The sequence below is a fragment of the Calidris pugnax genome, unplaced genomic scaffold (assembly GCF_001431845.1).
Source record: "Calidris pugnax isolate Ruff unplaced genomic scaffold, ASM143184v1 scaffold362, whole genome shotgun sequence".
In the NCBI taxonomy this organism is placed as follows: domain Eukaryota; kingdom Metazoa; phylum Chordata; class Aves; order Charadriiformes; family Scolopacidae; genus Calidris; species Calidris pugnax.
Genome location: NW_015091135.1, coordinates 198,649 through 217,132, shown reverse-complemented (window position 1 = coordinate 217,132; position 18,484 = coordinate 198,649). Strand labels below are relative to the sequence as shown.

Here is an 18,484-nt window from a genome sequence, read left to right as displayed (position 1 = left end):
GCAGGTTAAGTTTTTTTGTCCCTCTCGCAACAAGCAAATGCATGTTTTTCTTTCATTCTTCTGTAACTTTTCTAAACCTTCTCAATTTTGTAGAAACCTAAGTGGCAGAAAGGAAAATGAAATTAACAGACGTTATTCTCTCATTACTCAAAACCCCTGAATGCTTCAAAGGTGGGGAAGCTTTGAGAGGTTGTGGTATAGCAAAGAAGAAAAGTGAAAAGTAAAAAACGAATAAAAAAAAATAAAGCAAAAGCTTATTTTAACACTAGTTTTCCTTCTGTCATCGTCTAACGGATGCAAATGAAAGGATGGCCTCAGAGGATTTGGAAAATCTGAAATAGAAAAATGTCTCATCTGATAATAGTTGTTTTTGCAAAACTATGAGTTTTTAAAGGGCACTTTAAGTAAAATTTATGTGAGTCCAACTAACAATTTATGGTCCTAACAACATGGAATCATTCTCCTTCTGCTCATGCCTATCCAAGTGTTTTAGAGCCTGTTAAAAGCTTTTATAATTGTGCTAGAAGGCACAGGTGTATCTCTAAGATACTTTCTGGGCCCCAAAAGTACTGATTATATTTAATTTAATTCCAACTGTTATGTACTGACATATCTATAGACACACAAACACATCTACATACATATACTTGTATATTTATGCCTATGTTTGTGTATGCATATGAGTAAAAGAATTATAAACTCCTCTCTAAATAAGAAATTAACATCAGAAGGTACTACCTGTTTCAGGCAGGGAAGGGAAAACCAGCATCAATTTCTTTGTGTTCTTTTTCAGCCCTTTCAGCCTCTTGCTTTGTGGTTCTAGGATGCAAGTCTGGGAGAAGTCCTGAACTTCAGAGATTGGAGAAGGTGAGGGTTTGGTTTTGTTTTGCTTTGTTTTGTTTTCCAGAATTTTGAAAAAATAGTTCAGTGTGTACTTATTGAGATTTTTTTCGGGGGAAACTATGAACTTTAAACAACATCTGAGCTGCCCTTGTGCTACAATAACAAGGTATAGTGTGAAGTAAGTGAAATATATGAAGTAGTATTTGGAACATCTCATGCATTTACATTTCCAAACAAGTCATATTAACCCCTGGAATAACCCAGTGCATACTTTCAGTCAGTGTCATCCCTTCCCATTGCCTTCAGAAAGCTTTGGATAGCTTAAAATATTCACTTTACTATGTAATTTGCATGCAACTAAAAACAAGGAAGGGAGGGGAAAAAAACCCCTAAATTTCAGTGTGTGGAGAAAAAAACAGAAGCAAATCCCAGTTGCAACCAAACGCCTGTTTTCATCCTCACCTTTCCTCTGTGTTCTCACCTTGGCTGGCACAGAAACAGCCTTAGCAATAAGGCAGTTTTATTTCTGACTTGTGCAGCCAGTCTAATGTCCTCGTGTCTTCCAAGATAACGTCCTCGGTCTCTTATATCCCTGTGCTTCCTGAGAAGTTTGTGGATTTGAATAGGAGGGAGTCAGGAGCCTGAGAGAGCCTGGGATGTCAGTGAGTCAGGGGCCTCTTTCACACTATTTCCAGCCTAATCTGAAATGGATGCTACCAGAAATTAGAGAGAAAAGCCTGCTCCTAAGGAATTTCTAGGGAGAATTTGCAAATGGTGGAGTTTAATTCATAGAAGACTGGAAAAGGCACTTTTTTGTGTGCATGCTCTACGCTGGAACCCATTTAGATATCCTCGTTATCATGTCCAGATGTGATGCTGCTGTTCCTTTCGACCACCTCATTATCTCTGCAGTTCAAAACAGTCACCTACTTCTTGTAATTGGTATTAGAGGTTTTTCCATCCTATTCCTGCTCTTCTTGTCCCTTCTGGCAGCGAGTGGAGCTTTGCAGTGGCCTGAGAAGGAGGTGAAACGGCTCCTGACCAAGCAGCCCTGGCCTCACATGACCTGGAATGCCACGGGTCTTTGGCAGGATTAGCACCAACACTCCTGGCAACTGATTTAATATCAGCTGAGCAGGTTTTTTTTCTTAAACAGCCCTGGTATTCCGGAAATCTTCACGCTCAGCCTTTATCTCACCAAAAATTGCCAAAAAGAGAATTGCCTGAAGTCAAGCCTGAAGGGATTTAGTACCTGCACCTGTGAGAGTCACTTCCGACCTTCTCATGGTGGGATATTGTTGATACCTGGTACCATTTATTCACCCCTTTTGTGAAGCTGCATTTTATAAATATCTGGACTAATTCCCACTTGTCTATGGAAGAAGAAAGAAGAGTTCCAGACCAGGTTGGAGGAGGCTTGGAGCAACCTGGTCTGGTGGGAGGTGTCCCTGCCCAGGGCAGGGGGTTGGAACTCGATGATCTTTAAGGTCCCTTCCAAATCTAACCATTCTATGATTCTATAAGAGCAGTTAAAAAAAAAAAGAAGCATTAATTCCAATTATTTATGGAAAGAGAGCTTACATTTTGTTCTGCACATGGTAGGATATACACCTGTTTTTCAAGCAATGACAGTGTCTCTAGGCATGAGCACCAACCTCAGGAAAACTCCATTTTCCTTTGTCTAACAAACACCATTGACTATAACATTGTACTTGAAGTGAAACTTTTGAGGAAGATGCTGCTTCACCAATGGCAAAGAAGTTAAAATAGCCCACTGTAAGCCTGGGGATGGACCCAAAATTCAATGGGGAGCCTGCATGAAACAACATCGACGTTCTCGTCAACCCGTATTTATCATCAGCTGGGCTGCTGTATTGCATCAGCTGGGATTTCTTCATGGTATCAGGTTCAATGTACTGGGAATATGACAGGCCTGGATGCTATGGTTCAGTCTTGGTGGGGTTTTTTTTTCACCCATGAATGGAGAAGGCATATTTTCTTGCAAGTGTTCGAATTCCCAGTAGCAAAAGGAAGCTGAGAAGACATGTGCTGTTCTGATGACTCAACAGCTGTAGCACTATAAAAAGTCTCCTCTTTATCAAAGACAGGGGGTCACAGAGCTTCTGTGATGACTTATCTAACAGTGAAAGGACTGTGAATATGTAAGGAATGGGTCGAGAGAGGAAAAGCAGGATTGCCCCATTAAAATGCTGTCCTCGATAGACATCCCTGTTGCTCTACATAGTCAGGTTCCTACACGCATTAGGTTTGAACCTTTTCTACTGAAATGCATCAAATGCAAAATTATTTTAATGGGGTGGGAAAAAATTTATCATATTCTATAGCTGTTTGTTGGTTTGCATCAAGAAAAACCTGAGTTGATATAAAATGGTGAAAGTCAGCGATGACGAATCTATTTTCCTGCTCGGTGTTTTTAAGAAGTATTTATAAGAGCAGATGGTGGGCAGCAGCAGAACATGTTCAGCTTTATCAAGACATTTGGCTAACAAGCACAGACTGAAATGCATTTCTTTCCTTCTCGACTTAATAATTTTAATTAGAGGCAAAAAGGTGTGGTAGTCTCATTGTCTGGAGGCGTATGTGCAATATTGTCTTGGTTGGGCAGGACTGGGTGGGAGAGAATATCGCTGCCTCTAATGAAGGGTGGTGCATATCTGTGCAATCTCTATTTTTATTTTACTTTTTTTTTTTTTTTTTTGTCTGGTAATCTAAAAAATGCAAATTCCAGATCTGCTATTGCACAACATACGCCGAGATACACTGAGGCTAGGCTTTCAGTTGGTCAGAGAACAAAAAACATGACTACAGAATAGCACAAGTGGTACTGCGCCACTGGAGAAGGAAGACTTTTTAACAAATAGTGGGACAGACATTTATTATCTTGAGGGGGAATTTTCAAAGCTACCTGCGTTACTTAGCGGTCTCTGGAACTCCTTCCCTATTTAAATGCTTTTGAAAAACTCACTTATTAACTAGTCATTTTGAACTTCATATACTCTCTCCCTAAGGACATCAAGGTGTTCTGGAAATGGTAATTAAGGATCGTGTGCTCTAACCAGGTCTAATGGTATTCTCTGGTCATATTCTAGGTTTTTTGTGGAGCTGCTTCTGCAGGTGATGATGTACCTTTTCGTCTTTTACCGTCTCACCTGGCTTTGGCCCAGAGCTGCTTCTCCTGCTCTTGCACGCCACGGTGGGAGGTGGGCGACCTACCAGATATTGGGCCGGTCCCAAAAGGAAGCGGTGAAATGGGATTCCTACCCTGAGCAGCCCTCTCTCCTGCAAGGGTTATGAAAATATCCAAAATGCCCTTCATCTCACAAACAGGCGCTTGTCGAGAGCCAAGAGCTGCTGAGATCTCCTGGGAGAAGGTAAGCCATCTCACGCTCTGTCATCACAGTCCTCCTGAAGGTGTCTGATAGGCCACCTGAAGGCTGATAAGGCCACCACAAAGAGAGGTCATAGGATTTATTTACAGCACTTTCTGCCTATAAATCTGCCACTGACTTCGGGGGTTTGTTTCACGTAGCTGTAGAACTTTAAACCAATAAAAGAACCGAGTTCGTAAGGCCTCGTTTAATGTTTTCCCTTACTAACTGAAGTTCACTTCTTGGGAACTGCTGATTATCAGCCTCCTGACTAAAAAAAGCAGCAAATCTCTGGCAGTCATTACTTTACAGCCTTTTAGTCACTACTGTTTTGAAGAAAGTTAAGTTCACCGGGTAAAGCTACTGCTATTGCGTCTCTTTATTGTTTGCTTTTGCATCCCACGTGAGTGTGAATCTCTGGGGTTTACAGGACGTGGCAGGCTGCCCTGCACTGCGTCCTGCCCCTGCCTGCTGGGGGCAAATCCTCACTGGGGGGGTGCACAGGCAGGGTCTGGGCTGTTCCAGTGGGAGAACTCAAGATTTTGTGCCCTTGCGTGGCCACCAACCTCACACAAGTTGTGTCAACCACTCATAGCAGAATTTATGGCCTCAAGTTGCGCCAGGGGAGGTTCAGGCTGGATATTAGGAAAAATTTCTTCACCAAAAGGGTCATCAGGCATTGGAATGGGCTGCCCAGGGAGGTGGTTGAGGCACCATCCCTGGAGGTGTTCAAAAGACGGGTTGATGTAGTGCTGGGAGGTATGGTTTAGTGATGGTGATGCTTCTTGTTTGTTGTGTGGGTGTCTATTTTTGTCAGTTGGGTTGACGGTTGGACAAGATGATCTTTGAGGTCCCTTCCAAGCTAGAAGATTCTGTGATTATGTAATATTCTAGGCCTTATGGTCTTACCAGGTATGTCAGAGTAGTGGAAACCAAATAATCCGATTTCACAGAATCATAGAAAAATTTTACACTGAAAGAGTTATCAGGCATTGGACCAGGCTGCCTAAATACCTCATCCCTGGAGGGATTTAAAAGCCGGGCAGATGTGGTGCTGAGGGATATGGGTTACTGGTGGCCTTTGTCAGTGTTGGGTTGATGGTTGGACTCGATGATCTGAAAGGTCCATTCCCACCTGGACAGTTCTATGCTTCTGTGTTCTAGTCCTTATGGCCTTACCAGGTATGTTAGAGTAGTAAAAACCCCAATAATCCAATTTCCATCACTTTTTCCTTCCATTGGAGACCTTTCAAACATCAGATACACGACTCAACCTTCCAAGTGCTGGAGGAGGAGGCAACCATGTTTTCTTGTGATGATGGCGCTTTGGGAAGTGCTGGTCTTTGATGGTCTGCAGTGAACCAGGGGCAGCAAGGAAACCAAGGCCAGCCTCTGAAAGAGAAAAATGCACAATATTCTTAATACCCAGCTGTCTGCATGTACCAATCCATCACAGTTCTGTGTTGCTTACCTGGGCTGGCTACTTGAGATGTTAGAAGACCAATGATATCAGAAAACAAACTAAAGGCTGTTCTGGAACCTCCCTGATTATTAACAAATAAGAAGGACAGCTCTTTTGAACTATGTGTATATTGGTTTTATTTGATTGGAAGGGCAGTTCAATGTGCTAAAACAATTTAAAGTTCAATGAAATAACATTATTTCATATTTTAAAAGGTCTAGGGTGCCTACAAGGCTTTTTTTTTTTTTGCATGGGATGCTGTTTTACAGACAGCATGGTCTATGTTCCATGGTTCTTCTCTTTGTATCTGCTTGTAAGACATTGTAATCGATGAAATAGTAATTGTAGATATTAGCGTAGATACCTGAAATCTAGATAAGCAACCAGGTTGAAGTATAATGCATTGCACTAAACTGAGGAAGTGCTGGTGGCATTTTCCAGCCTGTGTCAAGCAGGAGGACTGAGTAGAAGTTGGTTTTGGTGTAAAGACCCCTGGATTCATGATTCCCAACAAGGGCAATTTTTTTAAATTATTTTTTTTTTTTGCACAGAACTTTTTTATGCGCACGTTTTAAAGACCTGCTTCTGTAAGCTGATAACTTCATGCTGCTCCCATGTGCAGACTGACACGCGTTTGGAGATCTGATCTGAACACAGCAGAGCTGTTTGGTTGGCACGTGGTGAGATGCTGGCTCTGAGCACCCAGCGGGCTTCATGCTATTGGTCCGAGATGAAAAATGTAGATTTTGCCGGCTGACAAAGGTAGGAAGGGTGTATCTCCCCTAGGGTGTGTCTGATCAGTTATGTTTCATAGATGTTGTGTACTGTTTTCGAAAAGAGCGATAAATGGTTTACCAGTAACAAACCTGTCTCACCCCATCTAATCACCTGGAGTAAAAGCTGTTGAAAACAAATTTGCTAGTTCCTGTGTGGCAAAGTATCAGCATCAAACCTTAACCTTTCCTGAGACTACAGCAGCCTCATAATCGCTTGCTCTTGTTGCTTCTCTTACTGATAGTGGCCAAATATCAGTAAATAAATAAATTATATCACAGAATCTTCATGGTTGGAAGGGACCTTTGAGATCGTCGAGTCCAACCACAAAAAACAACCCTCCCAAATTGAGATCATCGAGTCCAACCACAAAAAACAGCCCCCCCAGAAAAACCCCTCAAGCCCCCCACAAACAGACACAACCCAACAATCTCAGGCACTAGAGCATGCCCTGAAGAGCCACGTCTACACGTTTCTTAAATCCCTCCAGGGATGGTGACTCCACCACCTCCCTGGGCAGGCTGTTCCAGTGCCTGACCACCCTCTCAGGAAAGTCATTCTTCCCAATATCTAATCTAAACCTCCCCTGCCCCAACTTCAGACCATTTCCTCTGCTCCTGTCATTATTCCCTTGGGAGAAGAGGCCAACCCCCACCTCTCTCCACCCTCCTTTCAGGGAGTTGTAGAGGGCAATGAGGTCTCCCCTCAGCCTCCTCTTCTCCAAACTCAACATGCCCAGTTCCCTCAGCCTCTCCTCATAGGACTTGTTCTCCAGACCCCTCCCCAGCTTGGTGGCTCTCCTCTGGACACGCTCCAGCGCTTAATATCACCCCGTCCATAAGCTGATTTATAGGTAAATGAGTCAGATTTTTGCACAGCCTCCTTCCCTGCCCTTCTGCCCTTAAATTGAGTAATATGTCACTCGGCAGATAGAGCCACACCACTGAGACCACACCAGCGTTACAGATGTGTCAGGTCAGCATTGGGTGCCTTGCTCATTCCCCTGCTGCTCTACAGCTGGCAGGGCATTGCCTGTAAGTTCATTTTATCTAAGCTGGAATTAGCACAAATCAGCTGACTTTTTGCTTCAGAAAAAATAATGCAAGAATGCAAATAGAAAAAGCAAAGCACCAAGTTTTTGTCCCCACTTGTTTGCCCAGATGTGGGGATGATCTAGACTGTTTAGTATATCACGGATACTCACCCTTTGGGGATGGGGGGGTTGTGTGTAAATTCTGGACTTTGCCCTTTCTGCTGCTGGCTGTGTGACAGGGGTGATGTGGAGCATGTCCTGCAAGCTGCCAGCTGTACCATGGCTACTGCTTGGTGGGTTTCACAGGGGGCTTTTCTCCTCCCACTGCTGCTAAGGAGGTACAAAGGGTCTCAATAGCCTTTTCTCTGCCTGCTGGGCTCTTGGGAGTTGCTTGGAGGGAGTCCAGAGCTCCAGCTGGACTAGATACCCTTCCAGAGGAGCTTCCCAGTTCAGCTCTGAGAGCAACGGCTTGAAACCAAGCTTCTTGTCTCCTTTCCACCCTGTTCCTTCCTTCCAGGCAGGCTGAAAGGAGGGCAGAGTCAGCAGAGGAGGGTGCTGAGTAAGCACTTTTGGAGGTAACGAATTCCCGTCTGACTGCATGTTGACAAGTATCAGATAAAGTAATTGTCTGTGACTTGACAATGAACCCTGCAGAACTCAGAGGAGGAGGACTTCTGGCATGGGGAGGAGCAGCACTTTGCTCACCTGACGTCACCTTGGCACGCGGTCAGCGGCGGGATAACAATGGGACATTATTCCTCCAGGGAAATGAAAAAAAAGGGGAAATGGTGAAGGCTGCAAGAAGCCACCGGGGTAGAAATCTGACCAGAGCTACCTGAACACGGCGGCTGGGGATGGAGAAATGTTCAATTTCTCCTTTTCTTGCGGTGGAGAGAATGGGAGGGCAGAGCAGGGCTGATGGAGGGGAGCTGTGTCTCTTTGAAAAACTGGGCTGGTGTGTTCAGACTCAGGCTCTGCCTTGCTCACACTCTCTCTCCCTCTCTCACATCCAGAACAGACTGTCAGAAATCCTGCTTCACTTTTCAACCACCAGGAGGGCAGAGCAGGGCTGATGGAGGGGAGCAGCCGAAGAGCTGTGTCAGACTCAGGCTCTGCCTTGCTCATGCTCTCTTCCTCTCACACATCCAGAACAGACTGTCAGAAATCCTTCTTCACTTTTCAACCACCACTGGCTCCTCGTTTGTTTTTTTTTTTTTTTTTATTGTACAATCACTGGTGTTACTTCTAGTGAGCTGTAAGTACCCAGGGCACAAGGTGTTAGTTGTGTGTGTGTGTGTGTGTGTGGCAGAAGTACTGAAGAGGGAGAAACCAGAAGAAAAATCTCAGTTCCAGTAAGTTCCACCTACCTATTCTGCATATTTCCTTGTGCAGCTTCTCCAGCACTGCAGAAATGCTTTGCTCTCCTCGTGTGGTATCTGGATGTGCAGCTTTGCTTCTGCCATCATTCCCACCCAGGGAAGTGGTTGAGGCACCATCCCTGGAGGGATTTAAAAGACAGGTCAACATAGTGCTTAGTGACATGTTTTAGTGATGGTTTTTGTTTTTTTTTATCAGAATTAGGTTGATGGTTGGACTAGATGATCTTGGAGGTCCCCTCCAACCTAGACAATTCTGTGATTCTATCTCACCATGCTGTGACTTGGAAAAAGAGTGTGCACGGGGCAAGAGAGCTCACTGGGAGCCCAGAGAGGAGGATGCTGCAAAATGGGATTAAACTGGCTCTGAGGGAGGAACAGTGGAGACCTGAGAGTTAATTTTCGGTGACTGGCACAGCAGACACCTCCCCAGAACCCAGCCACCTTCCCCAAGGGATTCAGGAGGCAGAGGCCAGGGTCGTACACAAAGCGCAGAGCAGACTTTCCACCTACAGTTCCATTAACTGATTTCATGGCTGGTTTGTCAGAGGGAGGCCTGTTCACTAAAACAACCTGGGTAAATATGATTGATCACCCCTGCCAGCTTCTGCAATTTCATTTTTTAACGCTGTCATTTCAGATATGGATTTCAGGTACCAGAAGGAATAGAAGGAAGGTAAGAAGGAAGCGATGGTCTGACTAAGATTTACATCTGAGGTATAGCAAGCAGGAGATTTAAGAACCACACTTGGGACTTAAGAGACTCAGGAAACATTTGCTATAAATGAAAAAAAAAAAAATCCTTCTGTGTTGCAAATTCCTATATGCCAACTGTTATTTAGCATCCTTATTATTATGTGATATATGAAAGGCAAGGTGAAGTCATATAAGGAGTGTTTCCTGGATTTTTATGCTCAACTATATAATGTATGTATGCATTCTGCCTGTCCAAAATATTAATTAAATTATATTAAGTAAACTATATTTTGGGAGGGAGAATTTGACTTGAGTAAAGCATAATAACCATTAAGTTCATTTGCTGTAATTTACAAAGTGCTCCTATCGTAAAACTCTGGTGCTGGTAGCCAAAAAAGAAGTATAAATCACATTATGGTAAGTTGGTTGCAAAAAGCACTAAATAGTCTGTGTTCTACCCCTGCAGAAGAAAGAGTGCAGGGCTCCTGTAGTGAAATAACAGGAAAAAATAGCCCAGTTTTGAAACATGTCTTTTAAGGCTGAAATTTTCAACTGTATTGAGTGGAAAGTAGATAGCCAGTGCTCATCGGCAGCCTATGTTAATTTTATGCCTCTGTAATTAACCCCCCCTTTCAATGGCTCTCTACTCATGTTCCAACCAGGCTGCCCTGCCTAAGTGAAGGAAATAAAGGACATGGACAAGATGGTCTACAAGGGAAAACTGGTACCTTGGATAACATCAGGAAGGACTCTGAAGTGTTGGGAGTCCGTAGAGCATGTATGAAAGTAACCAAACAACTGCTGAGCTGAAAACTGTGGTGAAACTGGGGGAGTGGGATCTCTATTTCTTCCTAGAAAAAGGCTAATTAATGGTACATCCACCTTCAAGTGAGGCAAGAAGGAGGACCTGGGAGGAGGAGCTGTAGAAAAGTGAGACTCACCTCAGTACCTGGAAAGATCATGGAGCATGTCCTCCTGGAAATCATTTCCAGTCACGTGTGGATGGAAAGGGCAAATCCTCCTTGACAAACCTGGCTGCAGACTGTGTTGAAACGATGATGATAAGAGTGAGCTGGACAGAGTGTATATTGATTTTGGTGAGTATTTTGACATGTCAGAAGCAGGTGAGAAAACCAAACTCCTCTTGAAGGTGGTAGGTGGTATGAAATAGAATCATGTTGGAAGAGACTTTAAAGATTGTCCAGTTCCAACCCCCTGCCCTGGGCAGGGACACCTCCCACCACACCAGGTTGCTCCAAGCCCCCTCCAACCTGCCCTTGAACCCCTCCAGGGATGGGGCAGCCACAGCTTCTCTGGGCAACCTGGGCCAGGCTCTCACCACCCTCACACCAAACAAGTTCTTCCTAATATCTAATCTAAATCTACAGCCACAAACTGGAGGTTCAGTTTAGACATTACAGGAACCGTTTTCACTAGAAGGGTAGCATAGCACTGCAGAAGCTGTGGTCTCAGTCCTTGAATGCTTCCAGGACTCGACCAACGTCAGAGCTGACCTGATCAAGCACCATTGGTGGCCATCCCACTTCCAGGGACAGGTTGGAGTTGATGATCTTCACAAGCCTCTTCTGACCAAACTCTGTGTTTCGCACTGAACCTTCAAGCAGGGCTTGAGCAAAGTGAGTGGTGAGCTACTCCGAGCATGGCACCTTCACACCTTCGTGAGACACGGTGCAGCCACGCGTGTCATGACTCTTGCTCAGGCTTAGGCCCTGCTGATGCAATTGTGTCATTCCTGGCTCAACTTCATAGCACTTTTTGTGGGTGTGCCGAAGATCCTGGCGTTGGACTGTGACACGAATCCACGTGCCAGGTAAGCCAGGAATCATAGAATGGTTGGGGTTGGAAGGCACCTTAAAGACCATCTTGTTCCAATCCCCTGCCCTGGGTAGGGACACCTCCCACCAGACCAGGTTGCTGAAAAGGAGCTTAAGGCTGCAAACAGCCCTCCATGGCCAAGAGGGATGCGGGAGGGACCTCACATGAAACTGGGTGCCCGGGTGTGCTTTGTGGGTTGTTTTTGGGCACCATCGTTCCCCTTCCTGGGGAAAAGCTGTGAAGTGACAACACAGCAAACAGGAAATGATTGACCAGTTTTCTGCACACATCCCAGGCAACATTTGTGCTATGACAGACACACCATTTCGTTTTGCCCTAGAAAGTGTTTATAAAATTTAAAGTACATTTAAAATTAAAAAAAAAAATTAACGATAAAGTAACACAATGCTGTGTTTTCACCTTTGAAGACGTACAAATGTCTACTTCAGATTGCCCAGATATTGCCTGGATTGAGTTGTTTACTGCAACACAGCGTCTTACTCTTCACTGACTAACTTTCCTTGCAGGGACTGCCAAGCGCAAATTAGGTCAACCTAAGCGGCAGCATGAAATGTAATTAGCCCAAAACTTTCTTAATTAGCGCTGTTGTTCAGGGTGGGGAGCGCTTAGCTCACGGTGAAGGAGTGGGGTAGGGCACGGCGGTGGAGAAGAGACTCGTCCTAAAAGATAGGTGGGTCCAACGCTGGGTCCCTGCCCAATATCTTTTGAAACATCTTTTGATTGCAAGGTTTTAGGACCGCAGCTGTGATTTGTGCCTGGAGGGTGCCCTGCAATAAAACAACACACAGCAAACTAATCCTTCGCATGGACAAGACCTTCTTGCAGCTAGAATCGGCGATTCTGGGTCTTCAGGCACTTCCAGCAGGCAAGTACCCATAACACCATAATAACACCATAATAACACCATATTTAATACTATTTGCAACTTAACTGTCAGACAAGCCTGGGACTAAAGGGGTGAGATTAAGTTAGTTTGATACCTCTGAAGACAGTCAGTTCACGAGAAACTTGTGTCAGCCCTTACCCAAGCAGTATTCGGGCGAAGAGAGAGTTCCACTTTTTGTCATCAAACAACTTTCACGTTTTCTCACCTTCTCCCCCTTCAGTCAGGATGAAAACACTGACCAATTTTGCTTAAATACAGGAAGAAACACTTTTCATTTCTGCTACTCTGCTCAGTTTTTATTACCCTTAAAAATCCGTCTCCCATCTGGAGTGAATAAAATGATTTGCATTTTTACATTTACAAATGCTGGCGTGTATTGATGCAGGACAAGTTACTGATTAATAATTCAGATTAACACATAATACATTGATGAGAACTGCCTGGAGTAAAGGGCTAAATATAGTATCAGTGGGCATAGGACGCCATAAAAACATATAAAGTCCAATATGGAAAAATATGCATGGAAACAACCTACAAAACTCCAGAAAGCAGTGATTTTTGCACTGGCTGTGCATGAGCCATCTCATGTCTGAAGGCAGTCTCGCACCCAAGCATCTCACCCAAGCTAATAAAACCTGGAGAGAGGCATGCTGATAGGATAATGTATGCAAATTAACATCCCCAGCAGGGGAAATCGTTACAGCACAAAGCAGAGCCCCAGATCTGCACGCAAGTTCTCCACCGAGTTTGAAGATATGGTCTGAGTGTGGTATAAACTTTGTGCCCATCAACCCCACAGAGGATTTTGCATACTGTTATCATCCCGAGAACTTCCTTTTGGCAGGAAAATTCACATCACTTTCACCCATTTCAAAGAACTTTCAGAGAACTTTCAAAGAACACCCATTTAAGTGCTCTGTACTGAAAAAAATCTCATTGTCTGGATGGTACAGCACGTCTCAGGGTTTGCTTTGGTTCTTATCTAGGTCTGGTTTACTGAGAAAAAGTGTTATAATATCCTGGGAATTGGACTGCATTCGTGATCGTATTCATTCAAAAGCTGGAGAGGTGACTATTTTAATATATGGTCTGCAAGAGCAAAGCAAATCTGATTATGGAATGGTTGCATCAATGAGGCAGTAAAAATGTTGTTCAAGCTCATTACCTAGAGAATAACTCATTTAGACTTAGTGTTGTATAAAGCCTGCAGCCATGGCCACTGGAAGGTTGTCACAAAATGTAAAGATGTGTGCACATTTTTAAACTAGCATCTTTTATCAGTGATTTCCATTCACCCAGTTAGTGAGAATGAGTGTGTGCAATTTAGAATTAAAGATCTAAGTGTGGATTTAATTGGGCAGATTAAAAAGGCCCAATCTTCAGATATTTCTGAAACAACTGATATGGAATGGGCCCCTCAAAATCCCTCCCAGATCCCTGTTAAGATGGGAAGATGGGAAACAGTGATCTCCTGGACTTTCATCATGCATTCACAGCTGAAAAAGGAACATTGGAAAAGGGATAGGATCCCACCGTGTGGTCTGGGCCGAAGCATCATTTGTGCCCTGCTAATGAGTTCAGTTCTGTTAATGAGAATTGAAAGCCTTTCAGTGACCTGAGCAGTGACTGAACACAGACAGTGGAAAGAAATAGTGAAACTGCATTCTGGGAACTCAAACAGTAAAATATAGCTGAAGACCTAGTTAAGAGATGCTAACCAAAAAGCCAATGTTAATAACTAACTTTCAGTGACCTCATTATAACCGACTTTTCTGGAAACTTGTAAAAAATGTTGATTACTTCTGCAAGATCTAGTGGGCATTGTTTTTTCAAGTTAGTGAAAAATACTTAAAGGAAAATACTATGTAGTTGGGCAAAAGTAGGCTGTACTGTGACTACTTCCATCAAAAATGCATCCTTCTGATTTTAACGCATTTTCATTTCATTGTTTAGACATAAATGCCTCAAAATAGACCTAAATTAATATTTCTTCCATAGTTTTATCCCTGACTTTTTAAAGTTATGTAGATGTGGTGCTGAGGGACATGTTTTAGTGGTGAACTTGGCAGTGTTAGGTTAATGCTTGGACTTGAGGGTCTTAAGGATCTTTCCCAACGTGAATGATTCTCTGAGTCTACGATTCTACACTTGCCTCTACAGAAATGCTTAAATACCTCCTAGAACAGACCTCTCACCCGACTCCCAGCACAGAAGTGAGTATTTCACAGAGAACCAAACCCATTTCTACTTTGATTGTTGGCTGTGGTGCAGTTTTGTACTCACAGTATATACATTTTCCCCTCTATGTAAATCTATTATCTTTTCTATCAAGTCTCTGATAACGCTATATAGATCACACACGTAGAAACAAAGGGCTTTAGTGCTTCTGTTGACAGCCTTTCTATATGAGTGCAAAAAATCAATCCTTCCTCAAACGGAGGCTTAGCCAGCTACACAATAATGATCAGTTTTGTAACCGTGTGAAATATGTGTCAAACCTAATAACCGAAGTCTGCCTAAATAAACGAATGTGTTCAAGAAGATTAGTGGATTATTGCAGGCTCACACAGTCGGATGCCACTTTTCCTGCTTCTCGGATGGCTTTTAGCAGGTCTGGGCTGCCGCCAGTCGACACGTGTGCTCTTTAGGCATGGAAAATAACGCAGGAATTTAGGAGAGCGGTGCCGACGGTTTGAAGGAGAGGGCTATTTGGTGAGCTGGTGGCATGAAAGGGTTTTCCTTTTTCATCGGGAGGATTTTCTACAAAGGCTGGGAGAGATCCTGTGCTTCAGTTAATCCATATCATCCTCCCATAGCCATGGACCGTAGCGGGTTTAACCAGCAGACGGTGATTTTCTCTCACAGTTTCTTGCCAGTTGCTGCTCTCCAGACTTCCATGAAGAGCCACCACCGTCAGCACAGATAGTCCTGGTCAGGGTGTACACCCTCAGCCCAAAAACTAATGTTAGGCTGACAAACACACAGGCCAAATGATCTCTCGTGACTCCAAAATTGATTAAATTTGCTATTTTGCACTGGAGAGCAGGGGAATTACAGCACGCCCACCTTATGATGTGTGGAATGTGTTATTTTCGCTGCATCTTCCGTAGCCTGGTTTGATATACTCCAAAAACCAGATTGATAAGCTTCTACATGATGGGGAGTACCTGCTTGGTGTGATAGCATCACCCACAGCACGCTCAGATGCTGAGATAAGGTTGGGTTTGAAAACAGGCTTTAAAGGTCTGAGTTAAAATGGGACAGTCTGCCCTTGATGATTCATTTGCCTCACTAATTTGGGGAATTCTGTGTGGGGACGTTGTGACTATTCCAAAATTATTGTCATTAAACTTGAATTCTTCTGTTAATGCGGATTCTGGGGACTAGTGCTCCACATGTTGCAGGAGCTGATGCTTCCTTAGCAGTGAAGCATTTCTTAGCTCCCTCATTGCCAATGCACACAAACCTTTACCTACAACTTTGACTTAATGGGATGTCTGCCCTCCTTAAACTTTTCATGAAACATCCAAGAGAGTTCCTCAGCCTTTGAAACAGGATTCTGGGGACTAGTGCTCCACATGTTGCAGGAGCTGATGCTTCCTTAGCAGTGAAGCATTTCTTAGCTCCCTCATTGCCAATGCACACAAACCTTTACCTACAACTTTGACTTAATGGGATGTCTGCCCTCCTTAACCTTTTCATGAAACATCCAAGAGAGTTCCTCAGCTATAATGCCCCATCCCTGGAGGGGTTCAAGACCAGGCTGGATGAGGCTTTGACCAATCTGCTCTAGTGGAGGGATCCCTGCCCAGGGTAGGGGGGTTGGAACTTGATGATCTTTGAAGGTCCCTTCCAACTCTAACCATTCTCTGATTCTATTTCTTCTCTGATTTTCGGAAGAGAAATATGGCCACTTCTGCCAATGCAAGAATGGACAGGTTGTAAGAGAGTCACAGAATCATAGACTTATAGAATTGCCAAGGTTAGAAGGGACCTTTCAGATTATTGAGTCCAACCATCAACCCAACACTGACAAAACCCATCACTAACCCATGTCCCTCAGCACCACGTCTGCCCGGCTTTTAGATACCTCCAGGGATGAGGACTCCACCACTGCCCTGGGCAGCCCATTCTGAGGCTTCATAACCCTTTCAGTGGAGAAATTTTTCCTAATCTCCAATCTGAACCTCCCCTGGTGCAACTTGAGGCTGTTTCCTCTTGTCCCATCGCCTGTTCCTTGGGAGAAGAGACCGACCCCCCCTGGCTACACCCTCCTTTCAGGGAGTTGGAGAGAGCGAGAAGGTCTCCCCTCAGCCTCCTTTTCTCCAGGCTGAACATCTCCAGCTCCCTCACGATCAGGTTCCTGTAAATCACTGAGTGTCAGCTTTCAGGCTTTCTATAAGCTGCTTTGAGAATTTGACTTCTGAAAATGTGGGGTTTTTTTCTCCTCAGGTTGCTGCAATATTTTGGAATTTTGACTTCAGCGTCAACTTTTACAATTTTCCCATCTCATACATGACTGGTGCTGTGGGCACATTTCTTTCCTTCTAACTATTGCTATGGGACATTTGAGTCTCCACCACTCAAGCCTTTTGGATGTGCGGTGAATGTCCAGAATCTGTTTCTGATACTCCCCAGGCACCAAAACCTCCACAAATGCACAGCCAAGATTACACAGTTTAAAACAACGAACCATTCACAGTCATTCTACTTCTCACCTGCCTGCTCCAAAACCCAGTAAGAGAAAGTTCATTCTGTGAAGCAGTTTCTAACCCCAGACACCCTAATCATATAGCCCAGATAATTACTGATTAGATAAGAAATGGTACCCTGTTAGTCCCATCAAGGGGATCACCTGCTCTCACATCCCAGGGAAATGCTGCTCACTTTAAGTGCCTGCTCTGTTACCACCATCTTTAGCTCTCAGAGTCTTTGCCAACCAATAACTTTGAGCACTGAGGAGGACAAGAAATCATTAACTATGGAGAAATGTTGGCCTTTCCTCCTCTGAAATGGCCAAGGCAAATGTATGAGAATGGGCAGTACCTTGCTCCTGGGGATGGGGAGACTCCTCTCTTCCAGAGAGCATCTTCAAGCACCGTTGAAGGGGCCACCACTTCCCCTGGACTACAACTGTGGTCTCATGGTCCCTGGTAAAGGAGCAGCCCGAGTTTTTGGTGAACCACATCAGCACCAGGCAGCATGCACTCTTCTTGTGGTCACAGAGGACACTTCCCTGCAGCTGGAAGGACAAACAGGGCAAAAAAGTTTGATTTGTTGAAACGCAGTTTTCCATCAGAAGCAACAGCTGATGGATACTTCCTTACCAGTCTTTTTAAAAACTGCATAAACCCGAAGAAAACCTTCCTCGTGGCATTATGAGGATAATGTAATATAGTATAAAGGTCATATTTATAAAAGAGTGTTCTATACCGCATAGTCTCAGTGCTGTCAAATAACCCAAGCCAACTCCTGCTGCAGTAACCTCCCCTCACCCTTTGTGCCCCCTGACTTCTGCAGTATCCTAACCATCCATAAATAGCCCTGGTCCTTCAAGGGCTGTGCCCAGTGGCTCTTTACATGTTGAAAAAACAACTGCTGGGCAAGCCATGCTCTTTGAATTCTGTTGACACCATAGGAAAACCATTTTTGAAGTCCTTTAGCAGGCAAAGCTCTAACTGAAGTGACCAATTATTTTTATTTTTCTGGCCATGATCCTTATAATCAAGCTATTAAGTGTTAGACTCCCCATGAAGGGTGGGTCAGAACTGAGTTTGCTCAGAAGGCACCTGCCAAGCATCAGGGGAGATTAAAGCAGCATCTTGTGAGAAGTCTTTGGCTCTTTCCCTCTTGAACTACCAAGCATACTAATTGCAGGAGGGGCAGAGCAAAATAATAGCTGTTCCCCTAATTATGTGGAGTCTCTACGTTGTGTGGGGATGAAGCTTTAGGTGTGCTTATTATCTGTTTGATTTCATTAATGAGACTTCATAAATTATAAGCTAATAAAGAATGCAGATGGGACTGATTTCAGGCGAAGTATGAGAATTTTATTGCTGGCTATCAAAGACCTGCTCCTAAAATGCTAATTTTTTAGGCATAATCCTTTGATCACTACAGACAGTGAATGTTAATCACATAAAATTCTGACACAGCTCTTGTTATTGT

General features: G+C 44.0%; 2 long non-coding RNA genes across 2 annotated transcripts; one reads left to right on the top strand and one right to left on the bottom strand.

Moving 5' to 3' along the window:
• Positions 1 to 3,909: 3,909 nt before the first annotated feature.
• On the top strand, positions 3,910 to 12,245 carry LOC106897731. The gene is made up of 5 exons (XR_001413821.1): positions 3,910 to 4,235; positions 6,246 to 6,456; positions 10,236 to 10,670; positions 11,064 to 11,404; positions 12,158 to 12,245. It is a non-coding gene; the product is annotated as an uncharacterized LOC106897731 (long non-coding RNA).
• LOC106897732 lies at positions 5,527 to 10,648 on the bottom strand. Its single transcript, XR_001413822.1, has 3 exons — positions 10,515 to 10,648; positions 8,869 to 8,999; positions 5,527 to 5,624 (listed from the first exon to the last, which is right to left on the bottom strand). It is a non-coding gene; the product is annotated as an uncharacterized LOC106897732 (long non-coding RNA).
• Positions 12,246 to 18,484: the final 6,239 nt, after the last annotated feature.